This window comes from Octopus bimaculoides, chromosome 4, assembly GCF_046866305.1.
Source record: "Octopus bimaculoides isolate indiv1 chromosome 4, ASM4686630v1, whole genome shotgun sequence".
Lineage (NCBI taxonomy): Eukaryota > Metazoa > Mollusca > Cephalopoda > Octopoda > Octopodidae > Octopus > Octopus bimaculoides.
This window is the reverse complement of record NC_142931.1, coordinates 21,858,640-21,875,653: the sequence shown is the minus strand read 5'-3', so window position 1 is coordinate 21,875,653 and position 17,014 is coordinate 21,858,640. Positions and strand designations below refer to the sequence as shown.

The window sequence follows — 17,014 nt, the reverse complement described above, 5'->3', positions numbered from 1 at the left end:
AACAGGATTTGATAGGTCAAAGGACTATGTCATGCTCCAGTTTATGCTTTGCCATAGCTCCTATGGTTAAATGCCCACCCACCACCCACCTAAAACCAACCACTTTACGATGTGTACAAGGTGATTTTTCTTTTTTCTGCACTGATGTGGCCATCATACAGTTTGCAAGGCTGCAAACCCCGACAGTGCAATGTTATACTAGCAGATGATGGGCAAAAGACCACTACAAGTATGCGAGGAAGTGCCAGAGCAGAATGGGTTTCTTGCTTCAGAGGAACGACATGACTACTCATATTTTAAAAGAGAAAGTGAAAGTAGTTGAGTGGAGCTGGAGAGCAATGAGGAGTAGGGAATCAGAGAGGATTGCTAGTACTGAGTAGCAGAATAGTTATGATTAAACAATAGATAAAACAAAGGTGAGAGACAGATGATGTTATATATATATGAGCAAAGTAGCTAGTTAGAAAATCTCTATAAGAGATGAACATAGTAACTATACTGAGAAGTAATGTTTATCACTGCATCAATATGGCTGTTTGACATTGCTACCATTTTTAACCCCAGGAAGAGCCTCCTACAGCTGGTTGTCGATGCAATCTGCACCTGGTATATATGTATATGCATGTATGTGTATGTATATATATATATGTATGTATGTATGTATGTATGTATGTATGTATATATTAGAAAGAATGTACAAACAAAACATGTGGTATCATTTTAGAGCATGTGATTTATAATTCAAATATAACTGCAGAGTAGATATAGTAAAAAAGGAATAAGAAATAATGTGTAAATATATTATTTTTTTTTTTTGTTATTTGTTTCAGTTATTTGCACTGCAGCCATGCTGGAGCACTACTTTTAGTCGAACAAATCGCCCCCAAGACTTATTCTTTGTAATCCTAGTTCTTATTCTATCGGTCCCTTTTGCTGAACTGCTAAGTTATGGGGACATAAACCCACTAATATCAGTTGTCGAACAATAGTGGAGGGACAAACACAGACACACAAACATATACAGACACACACACACACACACAAACACATATATACAACGGGCTTCTTTCAGTTTCCATTTACCAAATCCACTCACAAGGCTTTGGTCAGCCCGAGACTATAGTAGAAGACACTTGCCCAAGGTGCCACACAGTGGGACTGAACCTGGAACCATGTGGTTGGTAAGCAAGCTACTTACCACATAGCCACTTCTGCATGATCTTTTTGATCTTTTGCTTGTTTCAGTCATTAGACTGTGGCTATGTTGGGGCACTACCTTGAAGAAGCTTAGTCAAACAAATTGACTCTGGTACTTATTTTTTTAAAGATTGGTTTTTAATCTATCAGTCTCTTTTGGTGAACAGCTAAGTTACAGGGATTTAAACACACTAACACCAGTTGTCAAGCAGTGGGTGGGGGGGAGGGAACAAACACAGACATACACACACATGCACACACGCATGCATGTACGCATGGACGGACACACACATACACACATACACACACACACATGCATACACACACACATACACATACAATGGACTTCAGTTTCTGTCTACCAAATCCACTCACCAGGTTCTGGTCAGCCTGAAGCTATAGTAGAAGACACTTGCCCTAAGTACACGGTGGGACTGAACCTATAACCATGTGGTTGGGAAGCAAACTTCTTATTACACAGCCACACCTGCCACTATAGATATATATGTATTATATATACAGAGATTTATAGACCTATTACTTGAACAACAAACAAGATGAGGACAAATATCCGTCAACTGTATATAATGTAGGAAACATAATATCCAGAGTGAAATCATCATCATCATCATCATCATCGTTTAACGTCCGCTTTCCATGCTAGCATGGGTTGGACGATTTGACTGAGGACTGGTGAAACCGGATGGCAACACCAGGCTCCAGTCTGATTTGGCAGAGTTTCTACAGCTGGATGCCCTTCCTAACGCCAACCACTCAGAGAGTGTAGTGGGTGCTTTTACGTGTCACCCGCACGAAAACGGCCACGCTCGAAATGGTGTCTTTTATGTGCCACCCGCACAAGCCAGTCCAGGGGCACTGGCAACGATCTCGCTCGAAAATCCTACAGGAGCCAGTCAGGCGGTACTGGCAACGGCCACGCTCAAAATGGTGCATCTCATGTGCCAACCGCACAAGAACCAGTCCAGGGGCACTGGCAACGATCTTACTTGGCTTGCCGAGTCTTCTCACGCACAGCCCATTTCCAAAGGTCTCGGTCCGTAGTCATCGCCTCGGTGACGCCCAATGTACGAAGGTCTTGCCTCACCACCTCAGCCCAGGTCTTCCTGGGCCTACCTCTTCCACGGGTTCCCTCAACTGTTAGGGTGTGGCACTTTTTCACGCAGCTATCCTCCTCCATTCTCACCACATGTCCATACCAGCGCAATCGTCTCTCTTGCACGCCACAACTGATGCTTCTAATGTTCAGCTTTTCTCTCAAGATACTTACACTCTGACGGGTATTCACATTGACATTACACATCCAACGGAGCATACTGGCTTCATTCCTTGCGAGCTTACGTATGTCCTCAGCAGTTACAGCCCATGTTTCACTGCCATGTAGCATGGTTGTTCGTACGCATGCGTCATACAGTCTGCCTTTTACTCTGAGTGAGAGTCCCTTTGTCGCCAGCAGGGGTAAGAGCTCTCTAAACTTTGCCCAGGCTATTCTTATTCTAGCAGCTACACTTTCAGCGCACCCACCCCCACTACTAACTTGGTCGCCCAGATAGCGGAAGCTATCGACTACCTCTAGTTTTTCACTCTGGAATGAGATAGAAGTTGTTTCCTGTTTGTTTGCAGTCTTTATTGCACCTGAACATCTGCCACAAACAAAAACTAACTTGCTAGTTAACCTGCCTTTGATGTTGCTGCACCTCTTATGTGTCCATAGCTTGCACCGGGTACATCTTATAGAGTTACTACCTACTCCTTTTCTACATACTGAGCAGGGCCATCTACCTGAAGGGGTTTGTGTTTTATCTACCTTCCTACTTATTAGGATTTTGGTTTTAGCTAGGTTGACTCTAAGGCCCTTCAATTCTAGACCTTGCTTCCACACCTGAAACTTCTCCTCTAGTTCTGATAGTGACTCCGCAATTAGGGCAAGGTCATCAGCATAGAGGAGCTCCCAGGGGCAACCTGTCTTGAACTCCTCTGTGATTGCCTGGAGGACTATGGTAAATAATAATAGGGGGCTGAGGACGGAACCTTGGTGGACCCCTACCTCTACCCGGAATTCATTGCTGTACTCATTTCCAACCCTCACCTTACTGGCAGCATCTCTGTACATGGCTCGCACAGCTCTCACTAACCATTCTTCTATCCCAAGTTTCCTCATTGACCACCAGATAAGGGATCGGGGGACCCTGTCAAAGGCTTTCTCCATGTCAACGAAAGCCAGGTACAGAGGTTTATCCTTAGCTAGGTATTTCTCTTGCAACTGTCTCACTAGAAATAAGGCATCAGTAGTGCTTTTACCTGGCACGAACCCAAACTGCATCTCATCTAAATTGATTCGCTCCCTAATTAGTTGGGCTATGACCCTCTCTGTAACTTTCATAACCTGATCTAACAGCTTGATGCCTCTGTAATTATTTGTATCTAAAGCGTCCCCTTTACCTTTGTAGCAGTTGACTATGATGCTGCTACACCAGTCATAGGGTATGACTCCTTCGTGTATCACCTGGTTCGTAATACGGGTGACTAGGCTATAGCCAACACTGCCAGATATTTTGAGCATCTCTGCAGTGATTCCTGATGGGCGGGGGGCTTTCCCGGTCTTCATACTCTTAATTGCTTTATCTACCCTGGTACTATCAACTCGGATAGCTGGTCCCTCTATTGGGTCGACATAAATTGATTCGTCACCCAGTTTAACACAACTACTTGACCTTAGAGTGTGTTTAGCAGAGAACACTAGAATAGCAGAACAATCCATCACCTATTTTAACAACACCACTACCACCATCCAGCCCTTGAATATCTATAGAGCAGTGGTTCTCAAACGGGGGTTTGTATGGCTCCTGAGAGTCCATATAAGATTTTGTGGGATCCATACAACAAAATAGTAAATTGGAAATCCACAACAGTATTTCAAGCACTCCAGAAAAAATTTTTGCTTTGGATGTATGTAGTGGTTAAGAGTACGGGCTACTAACCCCAAGATTCCGAGTTCAATTCCAAGCAGTGACTTGAATAATAATAATAATAATAAGAAGAAGAAGAAGAAGAAGAAGAAGAAGAAGAAGAAGAATAATAACACTGAAAAATACCTTAGGAATGAGATGCCAGGTTCGAAATTTCCCCAAGACACCTGATGAAGGCTGGAGGGTATATCAGCCGAAACGTTGTGTTAACAACAAACAAGATGAGGACAAATATCTGTCAAATGTAAATAATGTACATAATTCTTCATCTCTTAAATATAGAACTGAACTAGATTTCTTTCTCGCACATAGTTTTACATAGTTCACCCCCACACTAGTTAGTGTGTGAAAAACAAAATAAGAATTTTGAAATAAGTATCAATAAAACTAGTTTTTGAACATCAAATGGCTATGGGGGTCCACCAGAATAAAATAGTAATCAAAATAGTTGAGAACCCCTGTTGTAGAGGAATCTACTCAGTTACAGACTTCCAGCTCAGGTCTTCCAGTCTGATCTTCCTTTCCCCATTAACTCCTCCTTAGACACAAAGTCCTTGAAAGGACAAGGATCATAAGCGTTGCTCTTCGATTTTATTTCTTAGTTGTTGCTTTTCCACTTCTGTTATATCCCTAATCAGTGGAGGCGCAATGGCCCAGTGGTTAGGGCAGCGGACTCACGGTCATAGGATCGCAGTTTCGATTCCCAGACTGGGCGTTGTGAGTGTTTATTGAGCAAAAACACCTAAAGCTCCACGAGGCTCTGGCAGGGGATGGTGGCGAGCCCTGCTGTACGCTTCCACCACAACTTACTCTCACTCTTACTTCCTGTTTCTGTGGTGCCTGTAATTCAAAGGGCCAGCCTTGTCACACTGTGTCATGCTGAATATCCCCAAGAACTACGTTAAGGGTACACGTATCTGTGGAGTGCTCAGCCACTTGCATGTTAATTTCACGAGCAGGCTGTTCCGTTGATCAACTGGAACCCTCGATGTCGTAAGCGACGGAGTGCCAACAACAATATCCCTAATGCCCTTCAGAAAGGCATGAATGTCACACAGTCTTATTTACCTCTCTTTTATAAATCTAAATATTTGTGACATAGGCACAGACATGACAGGCTTCTTTTCAGTTTCCATCTACCAAATCCACTCAAAAGGCTATGGTCAGCCCAAAACTATAATAGAAGACACTTGCCCAAGGTTCCACACAGTGGGACTGAACCTGGAACCATGTAGTTGGGAAGCAAGTTTCTTACCAAACAGACACAAGTGTAACCATTATTGTTATAGAAGTTATTACTGCTGTAGACTTTGTAGATGTCACTATGGTGGTGGTGGTGGTGGTGGTGGCGGTGGTGGCGGCGGCGGCGGCGGCGGCGGCGGCGGCGGCGGCGGCGGTGGCGGTGGTGGTGGTGGTGGTGGTGGTGGTGGTTGCTGCTGCTACTGCTGTTATTATTAATTAGCCTTGTATTTTTCTTTGTATTAGTTATTATTGTAGCTGTAACTGTTAGTGTTGAAGTAGTTATTACAGTCACTGCTGTAGTTTTTGGAGTGGTCACCACAACTGTTGTAGTTGCTATTGTTGTAAGTGACTGTTATCAGTGGGAGGGGAAATTATTCAGCAATAGCTACAAGTTATTTCATAATATCCTCAATATTATTCAGCATGTGAACAGCGATCTATAAAAAGGAGTGGCTAAGCTGAGTTAGGTTCATTCACAACGAAGCTACAAGTCAGGCATCGTTAGTCCACCAGCACCAGAAACTATTACGCAATAGCTGCCTGTAATATCATAGGTAAGATGACTTCAAGTAATCAACCTGTGACTATGCACATATATGTGCATGTGAGTGTGTGTGTGTGTACATATATGTATATGTGTATATATATTTGCATTTATCTGTCTGTCTATCTATCTAACTGTCTATTTATCTATCTATACGTGTGTGTGTGTGTGTGTGTGATACTGCAGCCTGTTTGGCTATTCTAAAATGGCAATTTTTCTTCTTTTTTTTTTTGGAATCCTCCAATTATTTACATAGGCTGGTCCATTTTGTTAATATATATATTTACTCTTTATAGAAATCATTTCCCCCCCCCCCTTGTGCATGTCGTGACTTTGTACGTGTGTTTACCCTGACGAGGAGGTCATCACCAATTTACACTCTATTGTGTTTTGAAATACAGTGGTGTACCTCCGAAATGGCCACAGGTTTATATATATATATATATATATATATATATATATATATATATATATATATACATATATACACATATATATATATATATATATATATACATATATATATATATATATATATATATATATAACAAGAAATAATTTTTGCCTCTTTTTATAGAGACAAAAGGGTTTATAAGACTGCAAAAAAGAAGCGTTCAAATGAAATTGAGACAGAGATAAAAAAAAACATCAAATTGATTCAAATTTGATGTTTGTTCTCTAATCAATGTTTTTTTTATATCTCTGTCTCAAATTATATATATATATATATATATATAAATATATATATATATATATATATATATATATATACGCGCACACACATGCACACACACGCACACACATGTACGCATACAAATATGAATGTGCATTTATAGTGTGTGGGTGGGTAGGTGCTGTGTGTGTGTACGTGTGTACATGCATACATACGTGTGCATGTGTGTGTGTTTCTTTGTGTTTGTCCCTCACTACAGCTTGACTGCCAGTGTTGGTTTGTTTTTGTTCCCATAACTTAGCAGTTTGGTCTAAGAGACAGATGGAATAAGTAACAGACTTGTAAAATAAAAAAAAGATCAGGACTGGAGTTTATGTCTTCGGCTTAACACTTCAAGGCAGTAGCCTAAAATCTCCACAATGCAATGACTAAAACAAACGACAGAAAGATAATTATATATATATATATATATATATATATATATATAAAGCAAGGGAGAGAGAAATACAAATACACACACACACGCACACACACTTTCATATATATGCGTATATATACTAGTTGTTGGACCCAGTGTTGCTCGTGTTTTCTGTGTTGAAGTTAAGCCTACCTTGTGTGGAATAAGCATTTCCTTAGAGACTATTCTATCGATTTTGTTGAAATTTTACACGTGAAAAAATGCAAAAGCTGCAGGAAAAATAACATTGTTATGGGAATTTCCATTCAAATGTCCGATTCAGCTCACAAAAATTGATGCCAACTGTGCATTATCAAGTTTTCGAAAAATTCTAGCCTTACTTGAACTTCAGGGCATGTGATCTACCTATGTGCCAAAAATCATTGAAATCGGTTGGACGGTGTGGGAGGAGTTAGAGTAACCCCAGATACCATTACACATTTATGTGTATAGATATATACATAGTTCAAATTTACAGAAAACAAATGACAAAGACAGGTGTATGAACAACAAGCAGGTGTATTAGTTTGACAGAAAGGAATAATAGAAAATAAACTGAGAGAAAAAAACCTGTATATATATCATCATCATCATCATCGTTTAACGTCCACTTTCCATGCTAGCATGGGTTGGACGATTTGACTGAGGACTGGTGAAACCGGATGGCAACACCAGCCTCCAATCTGATTTGGCAGAGTTACTACAGCTGGATGCCTTTCCTAACGCCAACCACTCAGAGAATGTATATATATATATATATATATATATATATATATATCGTTTAAGTGGACGTTAAACGATATATATATATATATATATATATATATATATATATATATATATATATATAGTGCCCCTGGACTGGCTTGTGCGGGTGGCACATAAAAGACACCATTTCGAGCGTGGCCGTTTTCGTGCGGGTGACACGTAAAAGCACCCACTACACTCTCTGAGTGGTTGGCGTTAGGAAGGGCATCCAGCTGTAGAAACTCTGCCAAATCAGACTGGAGCCTGGTGTTGCCATCCGGTTTCACCAGTCCTCAGTCAAATCGTCCAACCCATGCTAGCATGGAAAGCGGACGTTAAACGATGATGATGATGATGATGATGATGATGATGATATATATATAGGTAAATGATAGGATTGCTTCAATTTTTCAGGGGTAGTCTGAAGTATCCAAGCAACCAGGGGATGTTTAAATCCGGAGGTACACCTGGGAATTACTTGTGTGGGTACCGTCTTCATTAGAGGGTATCCAGAGGCAGGTAATTTATTGTTTAAACCGCAGTTTATAATTATAGTTATAATTATAGTTATATATATATATATAGAGAGAGAGAGAGAGAGTGAGAGAAAGGAGGCAGTCAAAATTTTGTTGATAATGTTATACACACATACACATCATATACTAAGACTTTGTAGTGCAGCTAAGTTAAACTTGACTATGACTTAAACCATTGCTGGCTAAAAACTACCATAGGACTGGAGTTGCATGTAAACACACACGCACATGCACACACATACACACACACACACACACACACGCACGCACATACACTCTCACAAACATACATTACTTGCAAAATGTACATGCATTAAGTAACACATTAAATGTTTGACAGTTTAAAAATTCAGTACATGGAAATTGGTTTATATTTTTGTATATCATGCATTGACATCTAGCAAGACTATTATCTATTAGACCTTCTCTCTTTCTCTCTCTCTCTCTCTCTCTCTCTCTCTCTCTCTCTCTCTCTCTCTCTATCTATCTATCTATCTATCTATCTATCTATCTATCGCCCTCTTTATCTATCTATTTATCTATCTATCATACATACATACATATATATATATATGTATAATAATATAAATAATATATAAATATATGCATATATCCATACATATATGTACATACCTACATCTATATGTACACATACATGCATATATGGGTATAGGACATCAAAAAAACGTTAAAAATAATGAGAAACGAAAACATGGAAACGAACATTTTTCGAACAACGAAAAAACAAACAAGAAACGAGACATGCAACATAAAGAGTATACCCCTTCGTCAGTTGTCCCTGTTTCAACTACTCTGCGTTTCGAAGGCAAATATATATATATGTATACATACATGGTGCATCATTATCCTCATATATATATATATATATATATATATATATATATATATATATATATGTATGTATGTATGTATGTATGTATGTATGTATGTATGTATGTATGTATGTATATATGTATATATATATGTATATGTATATGTATATATATATATATATATATATATATATATATATATATATCCACAAACATTTGATGTGTGTGTGTGTGTGTGTGTGTGTGTGTGTGTGTGTGTGTGTGTGTGTGAATGTTTACATGCAACACTAGTCCTGCCATAACTTTCAGCTAGTTATGGTGTCATAATTAACTTCAACTTAACTCCACTACATGTGCTATCATGAAACTAGCACTTGAAGCCAAAAGTTATTTTTAGGACTAAACTAACTAATACAATATAATAGTAGAGTATTTTATCAACTATTTTATCAAAACTACCTGCTTCTTGCGTACATTAGCAGAGAAAAATTTGTTGTAAGCACTGAGATCTGGTATCTGTATTTCGTCTTTGGAAGCGTGCAAAAGAGTTTAAGGCATGGCATTTCTCTCTCTGACTTAGCTCTAGAAAAATAAAATTTTTCAAGGACAAAATGTTTTTGCAGAAATTTATCTAGGGGAAATTTGAATCCATGAAGTGTTTTTTTTTTGTTTTTTTCATTTAGTAATAACGTTGAATAAGGTCAGGTGAAATATAGTAAAGTATTTGCAATAGATAGCGTAAATGCGTCAGCATTTAACAAAACCTGCAAATGTGTACGTGAATGTATATGTGTGTATACATGTGACATGTGTATACATCATCATCATCATCGTCGTCGTCGTTTAACGTCCGCTTTCCATGCTAGCATGGGTTGGATGATTTGACTGAGGACTGGGGAAACCAGATGGCTACACCAGGCTCCAATCTGATTTGGCAGAGTTTCTACAGCTGGATGCCCTTCCTAATGCCAGCCACTCAGTGTAGTGGGTGCTTTTTACGTGCCACTGGCACGAAGGCCAGTCAGGCGGTACTGGCAATGGCCACACTCAGAATGGTGTATTTTATGTGCCACCCGCACAAGAGCCAGTCCAGGGGCACTGGCAACGATCTCGCTCGAAAGTCCTTACACATGCCGCGGGCACAAGTGCCAGAAAGGCGACGCTGGGCACAGGTGCCATCACGATTTCGCTTTCGCTTTCGCTTGCCCCAATAAGTCTTCGCAAGCTGAATTTCGTGTCCAATGAGGGAGACAACATTGGCATGGGTGCCAGATGTCAAATTTAACTCGATTTCGATTTCACTTGCCTCAACAGGTCTTCGCAAGTGGAGTTTAGTGTCCAATATATATATATATATATATATATATATATATATATGTATATATATATATGTGTTGGGGGGGGGGGGTATGTATATGTGTGTGTGTGTTTATATGTATATACACACACACACAGACATACATATTTCAGTTATATAAGCTTTATGAAGTATGAGCATTAGCATTCCATAATCCAATATATTGTTTTATGTTTATATTATATTGCCTTTATGTGTATGTGTTTAAAATGATGAAAACAACAAGTCCATCACAGCAAGCTTTGTTTTGTATGAAAACACTTTTGAGACAAAACAAAATGTGTTTTGTCAGACTCAGTGTTTTTAAAACTTCCTGACACTCAGTGCCAACACTTTGACTTTTATAATCTAATTGACCTAACCATGTTCCTTATCATTAGACAGATAATAACAAGACTTATCTATGTATACATGGATGCTTGTATGCATGTATATATGCATATGTGTATGTATGTATGTATGTATGTATGTATGTATGTATGTATCTGCATGTGTGTGTGTGTGTATGCACATGCACACTTGTGTACATCAGCAGTATTTTGTATTTGCTTTCCATGCTGTTCCTGAATTGGATTTGTCATTTCTTATTCAGAACAACTACTAAACTAGAAAGTCAGAAAACCTCAGTTTTACTTGTGATTTGGCTTGGTTTCTATGGCTGGATTCCTTTCCTAACAACAGCCATCCTAAAAAGTTTTATTGAGTGCATTTCATTGTGGTATCACCACTGACAAGGTTGTCTTAAACAAAACAAACTAGAGTTTCCTCTCTCTATGTATTCTCCATTCGTTTTCTGTAGAGTGTACTATGTGCAAGCATGTCACCTTCACTAGAGAAGATAATTGGCATGGAAATCCTCATGATGTATTTGTCTATTAGTTGGATCCGTCATACACAGCACAATAGTTGTTTGGACATAACTAACAAACTAAACGTATGTGCAGAATATTTTAATTGCTCTGCACACATCTCAAACAGGACCAGTTGATGGTACTTCCATATCTATGAAGTTTATCTCAAACCAGCAATGCCCACTCTCTGTGGCATTAATAAGTCAGAGATTTCAGGAAGCTATCTACAGTTCCTATACTTAAGTTCTCCTAGAATAAGCTCTGCAGTTTTGTCTCTTTTTTTTTTTTTTGATAGCTGCCCAGTCTTCCAAAGAATGCCATAGCTCTTGCCTACCACTAACCTTCCATCGAATGTAAGGGTTGATGTACTTCCCACTCACATTACCCAACTTGTTGTGAACTATGAGCACCTAACAACATTCCAGATTCCAGGTCCCCAGTTTCACCCTTTGTGCAACCTGGTACTGTAGCTCTGTCAAAGACTTGAGCTGGAGGAAGACGTGATTTGCAAACGTCTATCACACTTGCTCACCATTCATGAATCTCTGCAGATCCTACAGCTTCAGTATTTGCCTGTGCATCATCAGTTGGGACATACTGAAGGTGTTGGCAACAGATGGACCTCTTATGAGTGTAATGCATTTCTTTCACAAGAAACACTTGAGCAGTCATCCCATTGTAATCAGATGTAAACCAAAATAAAACACCATGGGCAGGTACTAATAAATAACATGAGTAATATACAAATTTGCTGTATCAACTCAATGGCTTAGCTTGGGTGTGTTCCACCCAGTGTAGCCTGTGTATTTACTACCCCAACTGCCCTGACCACCTTAGCCTATACAGGTTTATACAGCAAACCCAATCTTCGTCAAAGATCTGGTCCAGAACAAACAGTCAAACACTTGATATGTCAGTGTGTGTTTTAGGATAAACTTTATTAACTCATTGCAAGCAACAATGAAATTGTGGTGGGTAGATTATTGCTGTTGCTGCTGCTGGTGTATCTTTTATAATACCTACACTGTCCTATGTGACCTTCCATTTTTTTTTTTGAATGGTACAACATGATACGAAAGAGGTTTGACAGCTGCCGTAACCTGTATGTGAATCGATCACATAAAGGTTGTCTTAGTGGTAGTGGTGGTGGTGGTGGTCGATATTGATGGTTGTGATGATTGTTGTCATGAGTTACACAACTTGTTCTTGTTTTTGTCTTTGACAAAAAAAAAAGTTGCATAACAGCTTTTCATTTCAGTAATTTGTAGAGAAAAGAAATTTAATAGATGTCCTTAGTAATATTTTTGTTTTAGTATTTTAGTTTATAAATGTTGTTTATTTTTGTCTACTCAGCTCCTCCTACTCTTGTTAAACTGGTCAGTTTAGACAATTAATCAGTATGTATAATTAACTCTCATTATTCCAAATTTAAAAACAATTCACTATGTTAATTATAGCTATAAACAGAGGGATTGATAGAGATAATTTTGATATTGGGAGAAAGACAATCTGCTTATTTACATATTTTTGTGACAGGGTGTGAGAGACATCTCTGAAACTTTGATGTATGCATGTACGTATATATGTTATATATTTGTATGTATGTTGGTACATATATGTGGATATATAACTATTTACATAAACATGTATACACACACATACATACAGACAGACAGACAGACATTATAAAGCTGAAGATCAGTGAAAAAGAGAACACCTATGCTGAACTATTGAGAAATCTAGTTACTCTATCCAGATTACAAGTTCAGGTTTATACCTGTAATTATTGGGGCCTTGGGATATGTAACACACTGCCTAAATACCAATCTTGAGAAATTAGGCTTCTCAAAACCAGAATGGAGAAAGCTGATTCGAAGACTACAGATCCAATCCATTACTGGAACTGTAAAAATCTGTAAAACTTTCCAGAAGTTTATCATTTAAATATGATATGAGCATGTCTAGATATGCAAGTATATGCACGAGAAGACATACATAAAGCAAAACATACAAATCTGCACACATACATACATACATACATACATACATACATGCATGCATACATACATACATACATACATACATACATGCATACATACATACATACAAAAATACCCTGTTGTTGATGTTGAAATTCTAATGAAGGAGCTTTGGATCTAGGTTAGAAACTGGTTCTTTCACTATTGGCAAGAAACTTGAAATAAACTGAATAACGATAAACATATATACACACATATATATATATATACAAAGTGTGTCCAAAAAGTATCCAATTTTATTTTTTACCACCAAAACTGATGCTTTATGGGCAAAATCCTTTGAGCAAGAGGTCATGCCACCCTTCCTGTGCATGCATGAAAATGTTTGCACCAGTAGGCCGCATCAGTTCCTAGCTGCTCTGCTTAGAGTACAGAGGTGTAGTGCATGCTCATCAGATTTTCATTTTCATGCAAGATGACTGAACTCATTGAGCAGAGACCACAAGCCTACGTCTCATCACCATTAATGACAGTCTTCATGAAGTCTTGGTTGCGGTTTGCACAGTCTAGTATATCCTGAATGATTTCCATGTGAAGTTTCTTCTGCTGCTCTGTCTGTGCCTTGTGGATGAATTTTGCTGACACTCTCTGCATGCACAAATCCTCTGTTAAAATGGAATTCACTGTTTCCGTGCTTATTCCCACTTTGTGAGCAATTTTCTGATTTGTTACATGAGGGTATTCCATGACTATTTGCTGAACCATCTCAATCATCATTTCCTTCTGGCTTGTGGATGGCATGCCTGAGCATGCCTTGCTCTCCACTGAGACATTGCCATGTTTGAAGCAGTTGTACCAGTCCTTGATCTGAGTTCTGTCCATGGCATCGTCACCAAAGGCCTGCTGACTCTTCTGGGTGGTATGAGCTGGAGTATCATCAAATGTTTGGCAAAACTTGATGCAATATCTCTACTCAATGCATTTGGTAGGAATAAAAATCCAGAAAGGTCAAATAATGCAAACCTGAACAATATGAACTACCTGTTCCTAGGTAAAATGGGTTTGTGTAGGGCCTACACCCCTACCCAGGAAAAGAAAAGCAAAGTTACAGAAGCATCAATAAAAATTCAAAGCCAACAAGACTTGTGAAAGGAAATGACAGCCCAGAGTCAAGAATAGTGGAGAAAAGTCATCCATGACTTCTTCTCCATAACAAGCAAAGGGCTTACCTAAATAACTGCTGGATCTTTTCAAAAGCCTTTGACCACATGTTTGCTTATGAAGGCTAAAATCACAACAACACTAACAACTGCTTTGTCTAGTTCTACATCATATATATTAGTGTACTAAGGTCTACATACTTCCTTTTGTTTAAAAATGTTTTTTTGCAATTTAAGAAAGATTTAATGACTTCTGTTTCAAGCAGTTGAAATGACTGCCTGGACACTCTCTTATTGGCTCAAGGGCCACTATAGCAGGTGTCAATGCCTCAAAAATAACCTAAGTTACCCTTCATTCTATAGTAAAATACTTTTGTCAACATATTAGATATTTCTTACTTTCCCAGCTCTTTACTAATGTAAATTTTTGCTCTTTTTATATAACCAGTACATAATTTCAATAAAATATATTCTCAACCAATTATTTATCAATAGATTATTGCTGGAAAATGTGTCACAGAGAATTAAAATGTAGTTTGTCAACTTTAGAGCTAAAGCTTAGAAAACCAGATGTAAAAAAAAACAAAATAATGTATTTTAAGCCACACTTTTTATTCACAAATAGCTATCAAATTTCTCTCAAATCACACCCAAATAGCTTTAAAAAATAAATAGACATATTGAATGGTGTAGACCTTGATATACCATGTCTTCAGAGAGAGATTGTAAAGTCATGAACAGAATGTTTTTAATCATAGGTTTGTTTCTTTACCTAGGGCAGATGTGGGACTTAACAACCACAAAAGCCCCTAAAATTTCCTCCCCTATTTTGTTAGTCTACCTTCGATATATTCACAAATAGTTATATTCCAGTAATAATTAGGTCACCTAGTTAACAGAAATTGTTTACTACTCTGAGTGAACCATATGAGTAATTCATAGACTTTGTTACATTAATGCTGCAACTACTTATGACACCTCAACATTTATGCCATTAAAAGTTGTTGGCTATCCATCAGCTAATGATCCCACTGTATCTTTTGTGACTATTGTTTGCACTTGATATAGAGTATTAAAATATTTGTCTTTATCACAAGATCCAGTCCTTGTTCTAATATGATGGCTTGTGTGTGACAGTGATCATAAGAGCTATGCCAGTGAAGTGCTGGGCAGATGTCAGATTAATATGGACTTCCTCTTCTCTGGGGTAACACTGGGTTTACAGAGTTCCAACACACCTGGCTAGCTAAAATGAAAAGTAAACTTAATTCAAGACCTGAGACAATTCAAAACAATTCAAGACCTAAGAGAGAAAGGACAACCCAGAGTCAAGAACAGTGGAAAGTTGTCATAGATGGCCTATGCTCTTTAGGGAGCGAAGGGCTCAAATATATATATATATATATATGTGTGTGTGTGTGTGTGTGTGTGTGTGTAAATGGTAAAGAACCCCTTCGGTCATGAATGATCATGGGATTGCACATAGATTGCACGAGTCTGGACAAGTCACCCATGCATACCAGTCTCCCCTCTTCAAGCCACTGATGTTATCCAAGAGAAAGGCTCCAGTGACATCGTAACTCATTTTTACAACTGAGTGAACTGGAATGATGTGAAATAAAGTGTCTTCCTCAAGAACACAACACACAGCCTGGTCTGGGAATCAAACTCACTACCTCATACCTCATAATTGTGATCCCAACGCTCAAACCACTGAGCTATGTGCCTTCACACACTCATGTATGTATATATATATATATATATATATATATATATATATATATATATATCCGTGGTTCAGGCAAGGGTCTCGTGACTGAGGCCGAAGATCTGCCCTGCTTTTGTGCACTGTAGCTGAGTTCCTTTCGAGCATCAGGCCTCACAGAGGCAATGACAGACCTTTGATATTATGTGGTGCTTGAGAATAAGACCCATCAAGCTGTGCAAAATCACAGTCATGGCAGATACTGGTGTTGTGCAAATGGCACTCATGCTGATGGCACCCATCACACTCTTGAAGTGTTAGGAAGTGTGTCCAGCCATAGAAAACCATGCCAAATCAGACTGGAGTCTAGTGCAGCTTTCCAGCTTACCAACACTGGTCAAACCATCCAACCCATGCCAGCATGGACAACAGACGTTAAATGATTATGATGATGATATAAATGTATCAGTTGTGGCACAGACTTCAAAATGATAGGTTGGGGGTCTCCATCATGGTAACGTGTGCTAAAGAAGCTAAGGTGGTTTTGCCAGTACAGAAACTGGTCCATGTGAGTCCAAATGCTTAAATGTATGTTAGGAGATTTTATTAACCTGATCTACCTTCAGCTGAGTTCTGTAGTTATCATCAGTGTATTTTGGCAATTTAAATAATAGTTTTGACTGTTATTTCCAGCAGGTAGACATACTTAGTATTTTTTTTTATTAATTTATTTGTGTGTGTGTGTG

General features: G+C 38.6%; 1 protein-coding gene across 1 annotated transcript in view; it reads left to right on the top strand.

The window, feature by feature from the left end:
- The first annotated feature begins 5,516 nt into the window (after positions 1-5,516).
- Positions 5,517-17,014, top strand: part of LOC149135979 (uncharacterized) — a 13,697-nt gene continuing 2,199 nt past the window's right edge. The window contains exon 1 of the mRNA XM_089350485.1: positions 5,517-5,980. The gene's annotated coding sequence lies outside the window, so the exon portion shown is untranslated. The remainder of the gene's footprint in view (positions 5,981-17,014) is intronic.